Genomic DNA, 6,821 nt, shown 5'->3' on the forward strand with positions numbered 1-6,821 from the left:
AAGTAGCATCCAAAAGCCAACCATACATGCCAATAACTTTGAATTGAAATCCCAGCTCATCACCATTGTTCAGAACAATTGCTCATTTGGAGAAAGCGCCCAAGAAGACCCCAATCAACATCTAACCACTTTCCTGAGAATATATTACACCGTGAAGTCTAATGGCATTCATCTGGATGTCTATAGATTGTTATTGTTCCCTTTCTCACTCAGGGACAAAGCATCTAAGTGGTTGGAGTCCTTCCCGAAGAATAGCTTAACAAATTGGGAGAACGTGGTAAACAAGTTTTTGGCAAGATTCTACCCCCTCAAAGAATTAATAGGCTGAGAGCTGAGGTGTAAACTTTCAGGCAACAAGATGGTGAGACTCTCTATGAAGCATGGAAGAGGTTCAAGGATTTAACAAGAAGATGCCCACCGAACATGTTCAATAAATAGGTTCAACTACACATCTTCTATGAAGGTCTTTCTTACGAGTCAAAGAAGGTCGTAGACCATTCATCAAGGGGCTCTCTAAATAAGAAAAAAACCATTGAAGAAGCCATAGCTGTCATTAAGACTATCGCTGAGAATGACTACTTCTATGCTTTTGAAAGAAGCAACACTCGGGGAGTAATGAAGCTAAACCACATGGATGCACTGCTGGCTCAAAACAAGATGATCACCAAGTAGCTTGCAGATCTTACCAAGAAGGTGGAAGAAAACCAAGTTACAGCAGTCATCACCTCATCACCAGCTCAAGAAGGAGTGAATGTAGGAGAAGAAGGTGACTGGGAACAAGCCAACTATGTTGGAAACTCACCCAGACAGACCCATGATCCATACTCCAAAACTTATAATTCTGGTTGGAGAAACCACCCTAACTTTGGGTGGGAAAATCAACAAGACCAAGGCCAAGGCCAGAGACGCCACAACCACAACCCCAACAACAATGCAACTCACCAACATACCTCACAGAGATCCTATCAACACCCACCTAATCACCCTTCTCAACCACCTAACCTCAACCCACCATCAATAACCGAGGATAGACTTTCCAGGATTGAGACTCTACTTGAAGACATATGTAAAGAAGTCCAAGTCAACAAAGTGTTCAAGGATGAAGTGCGACCCAACATCAAAAACCAAGGAGACACCATCAAGAGGTTGGAGTCCCAAATGGGATATCTATCTCAACAGTTCCCTAAACCCATTGGTAGTTTTCCAAGTGACACAGAGAAGAACCCAAGAGGAGAAACAAAGAAAGTAAGGTGGGAAGAATGCAAGATGATCACTATGAGTGATGAGAGGAGTATGGAGGAAGTGCATACACAAATAAAACATCTCCAAGACATTCCAAGGGAAAATTATAAAGAAAGAAACCATGCACCCCATCCTACACACACGGAGGAGCTAAAAAAGGGGAGACCCTAAACCCATATGCACCCTTTCCCCAAAGACTCAAAGGTGGTGTAGCAAGGAGAATGTATTCAAAGTTCCTTGACATGTTTGCATCTCTAGATGTAAATATACCATTCATTAAGGCCCTCCAGCAAATGCCCTTCTACATCAAGTACATAAAGGAGCTGCTGGCCAAAAAGAGTTCATTGAAGGGTGGGCAAACAATAAAGATAAACAGGGAGTGCAGTGCTCTCATTCAAACAGAGCCACCCACAGAGAAGAAAGATCCAGGGAGTTTTCACATTCCCTGTACTATAGGAGATACAATGATTGATAAAAGACTCTATGACATGGGAGCAAGTATCAACTTAATGCCTCTATCTCTCATGAAAAAGTTTCAAATCAATGAGCTAACATTCACGGCTGTAATCATCAAATTGGCTGACAAAACTCAAAAACAGGCGATAGGAGTGGTCGAAAATGTATTAGTGAAGGTTGGGAACTACTTCCTACCCACAGATTTTGTTTTCTTGGAGATGGACGAGAATCCTATCAATCCCATCATCCTGGGGAGGCCATTCTTAGCCACAGCCAGAGCGCTTATAGATGTAGAGCGAAGAGAGCTAGTATTGAGGATACACGATGAAGAGCTCACCTTCAACATTTTCAAACCCTCACAAGAAGCAGATCAGGATGACAAAGAGTCAAAGGAAGAGCACAATAAGGAGCTGATGGAAGAGGCAAGCACAGAAGCATAAGCACCACACCTGAGACCCCATATGGTTGACAAGCAATGTGGTCGGAAGGAACAATAGCCAAGTGTAGTCCAAAAGGAACTAGACCCATCGGAGTCATATGAGATAAGCAACAAAACCCTTCTGAAAGAAGAAACCACAAGGAGCAAGGTGACATAAAGGAACACAAGGAAAAAGTCCCCAAGGGGATGGAGAAACAAAAAGATCCCTACAGAGGATTTTTCTCCAGGAGATGAAGTGGTCTCTGCCTATTTTCCATTTATCCCACCTAATCTCTCCACCATTCCATCTCAGCTGCCTCAAGTGTACACTATCAATAAAATCTTGTCCTTAGAACATGTGGAGCTTCTTAACAAGGCCAATGGAGACAAATTCACTACAAGAGGGGAAGATTTGAAGCACCACCGACCACCCTGACAAAGGCCAAATGTCAAGCTAATGATGCTAAAGAAGCGCTTCATGGGAGGCAACCCATGTTTTATTCCCTTACCTTTTTAATCTTTAATAGTAGTTAATAAGGTAAAATTCATGAATCCTAAATCAACTTCGACAACCACTATAAGAATCCCTACATGCAGCAAAAAGTACATGATAAGTTTGGTGTTCAAGGCACACCAAGAAGGCTTGATCACACTCCAGAATATGAGACTCTTATCGAATCTTGTTGCACCATATGATCATAAACAAGTTTGGTGTCACCAACATTGCATGCATGGGCATTTGATTGGTCGGTTGGTTTGCATTCATGAATGGCTCTTAGTTAGTAAAAAACAAAAACAAAAAAAATTTGGGGGGTGGCTAGCCTCCAAATTTCTTTTACCGCCACAATTTAAATTAATTCTTCTTTTCTTTTGTCTTGCAAGGAATTGGGAAGGAATATTGGAGAAACTTGATGGGACAATCAATTGAAGGGGGATTCGGTCACTTCACCCACGGAACTACACACTTGTCTTCAAGGGGTGCACCTTGGGAAGTGTCACCATGCAACATTGGGAGTTGGACAGCCTTAGAGACCGAACCAATCAATTCACAAATGTGGTGATCCTTGTGCTCATCAAATGCCAAACCCTAACCATCTACTATTAAGCCACACCATCAATCCACACCCTTCAATCTCATCATTCTCCTATATAACCCCCACTCTACACCCACTCCATAGGCAATCACCCTCTCAATCTATCTCTCTTCTTCCTTCCAAACACAAACACACTCAACATCCTCACACACCAATTCTCACCCATAGAATCATCGAGCTCCAAGAGGCGAAAGGGGAAGGAACCGGTGGAGAGCATTCCTTTCGATGCAGGGGGATTCAAGACCGCCTTCCATGAGCTCCAATTTAAACAGATAAAGAATAAGAAAATATTGACAGAATTGACATTCCAGTTCAACGAGGATGAGTGCCCAAAGATTAGAGAAAAGATTGAACAAAGGGGTTGGCAAAAGCTCACAAACCCAGAAACAAAGATAAATGCAAACCTTATCAAGGAGTTCTACGCCAATGTGGCCAAAGAAGACAATACTAGGGCCCCCACCTTCAAAAGCTACGTGAGAGGAATAGAGGTGGACTTTAGCCCCAATGCTATAACAAGGACTCTTCAGCTGAGATCGCCATATTTTGAAGAGCTCAGTTATCAAGTAAGAATAAGCAATGCCCCCGATAAGGATGAACTTGAAGAAATTGTGAACGATATGTGTGTTATAGGATCTGATTGGGAAAGGTACTCGGATAAGAGGCCACGGTTCATTAGTATAGGAGACCTCATCCCAGAAGCCAAGGGATGGTTTGAGCTTGTGAGGAGATCTATCCTCCCAGCCGCAAACAATTCTGAGGTCAACATTGCCCGAGCTACTATGGTACATTGCTTAATAAAGGGTGGAGGCATCAATGTGCATGAAATTATAGCTGAGGGAATCCAAGATTCAGCCGAGAAGAGTGACCCAAGTGCTAGACTTTCGTGCCCCAGCACCATCCTTAGACTATGTATGAAAGCCAAGGTAGTATTCGAAGATAACAATCCAAAATGGGTAAACCCGGGGAGGTTAGTTACGCTCCAGCGTATAAACTATGTGGCACCCGCTCAACAACAAAAAAGGCCTCAGATAAGGAAAACAATTGCACAAGAAGAGCCTCACCAAGAAGAACCTCACCAAGAAGAACCCCAACAAACAGAGTACCAGCAAGAAGAGCAATATGATCCGACCAACATAAATCTGTTTCACATTCAAGGAGCCATTGAGGATCTGGCAAGGAGCTATATGGAAGGACAAGAACAGCAACTGCGGGTTCAATCTCAATGGATGGATTATCAAGAAGAACTACTCTCTCATTGGATGGTTCAGCAAAGGGAGTGGCAGAAACAACAAATGGAGCTTCAACAGGAGCATTACTCCCAGCTTACCCAAGCCATCAACCAAGTGACCGAAAGGCAAGAGCTCCAAGACAAATGCCTTCAAGAACTCAACCAACGTCAGATAGCTCAGATGAAAGCATTCAACGAGTTCAGCGTTCTCAACGAAGGACGGCAACTGCATCGGGAAGAGTTTAGCATAAACACTCAGGCCAAGTTAACTTATGTGACTGGGCATATGCATAACTTGCACCCTGCCGTCCCAAGTTATGATGCAGTCCACAAAGACTTAACAGAACAAGAAGAGGGAAAGGTGAAACAACAAAAGGAAGCATTAAAGAAGAAGATGGAGGATGCTGGTTTCTGGAAGATGCTGATTGGGAAGCGCAAAGGAAATGGGGACTCAAGCAATCAAGGAGGACCCCAAGACAAAGGGACATGAGCATTCTGAGAAGTGAAAGGTGGTGGAGTTCTTTCTTAGTTCTATCCTTTTTCAAGTTTTAAATAAGGAAAATCATGTATGAAATAGAACATGCTTCCATAGTAGTGGTGCACGAAATTGTGATCATCAACAATGGCGCCAAAGACTTGGTAGCGCTCTGGTGCACGGATTTGTGATCATCAATAATGGCACCAATAATTTGGTAGCTCTCACACGTGGATTACACTTAGTCACAACCTCGCACAACTAACCAGTAAGGGCACTGGGTCGTCCAAGTAATTCCTTACGTGAGTAAGGGTCGATCCCACGGAGATTGTTGGTATGAAGCAATCTATGGTCATCTTGTAGATCTCAGTCAAGCTGATTCAAATGTGATTGGATTAGATGATTAAAAGATAAATAAAATAGGATAGAAATACTTATGTAAATTAATGGTGGGAATTTCAGATAAGCGTATGGAGATGCTTGTCCCTGTTGAATCTCTATTTTCCTACTGCTTTCATCCAATCCTTCTTACTCCTTTCCATGGCAAGCTATATGTAGGGCATCACCGTTGTCAATGGCTACATCCCATCCTCTCAGTGAAAATGGTCCAAAAGCTCTGTCACAGCATGGCTAATCATTTGTCGGTTCTCAATCAGGTTGGAATAGAATCCCGTGATTCTTTTGCGTCTGTCACTAACGCCCAGCCTTCAGGAGTTTGAAGTTCGTCACAGTCATTCAATCCCGGAATCCTACTCGGAATACCACAGACAAGGTTAGACTTTCTGGATTCCCATGAATGCCGCCATCAATTCTAGCTTATACCATGAAGATTCTGATCAAGGAATCCAAGAGATATGCGCCCGGTCTAAGGTAGAACGGAAGTGGTTGTCAGTCACGCGCGTTCATAGGTGAGAATGATGATGAGTGTCACGGATCATCACATTCATCAAGTTGAAGTGCAACGAATATCTTAGAACAGTAATAATTCGAATTGAATAGAAAATATTAGTAATTGCATTGAAACTTGAGGTACAGCAGAGCTCCACACCCTTAATCTATGGTGTGTAGAAACTCCACCGTTGAAAATACATAAGTGAAAGGTGCAGGCATGGCTGAATGGCCAGCCCCCAAAATGTGATTAATAGTCTCCTAAGATGAATAATAAAAAATAAAACTGAGACCAAAGATGTAACCTGGTCAAAAGGGCGACTAATACACTAGTAAAAAGTCTTGTTTATACTAAACTAGCTACTAGGGTTTACAAGAGTAAGTAATTGATGCATAAATCTACCTCCGGGGCCCACTTGGTGTGTGCTTGGGCTGAGCTTGATCTATCCATGAGCTTAGGCTTCTCTTGGAGTTGAACGCCAAGTTGTAACGTGTTTTGGGCGTTCAACTCTGGTTCGTTACGTGTTTCTGGCGTTTGACTCCAGAATGCAGCATGGAACTAGAGTTGAGCGCCAGTTTACGTCATCTAATAACGAATAAAGTATGGACTATTATATATTTCTGGAAATCTCTGGATGTTTACTTTCCAACGCCATTGAGAGCGTGCCATTTGGAGTTCTGTAGCTCCATAAAATCCATTTCGAGTGCAGGGAGGTCAGATTCCAACAACATCAGCAGTCCTTTGTTAGCCTCCTATCAGAGTTTTTCTCAGGTCCCTCAATTTCAGCCAGAAAATACCTAAAATCACAGAAAAACACACAAAATCATAGTAAAGTCATGAAATGTGAATTTAGCATAAAAACCAATGAAAACATCCCTAAAAGTAACTAGATCATACTAAAAACTACCTAAAAACAATGCCAAAAAGCGTATAAATTATCCGCTCATCACAACACCAATCTTAAATTGTTGCTTGTCCCCAATCAAATGAAAATCAATTAGGATAAAAAGAAGAAAATG

At 42.3% G+C, this 6,821-nt stretch overlaps 1 pseudogene; it reads right to left on the reverse strand.

Annotated features, from left to right (window-relative positions):
- Positions 1–321: 321 nt before the first annotated feature.
- On the reverse strand, positions 322–423 carry LOC112798576 (small nucleolar RNA R71; annotated as a pseudogene).
- Between the last annotated feature and the right edge of the window lie 6,398 nt (positions 424–6,821).

Source organism: Arachis hypogaea, chromosome 4 (genome assembly GCF_003086295.3).
Source record: "Arachis hypogaea cultivar Tifrunner chromosome 4, arahy.Tifrunner.gnm2.J5K5, whole genome shotgun sequence".
NCBI classification, from domain to species: domain Eukaryota; kingdom Viridiplantae; phylum Streptophyta; class Magnoliopsida; order Fabales; family Fabaceae; genus Arachis; species Arachis hypogaea.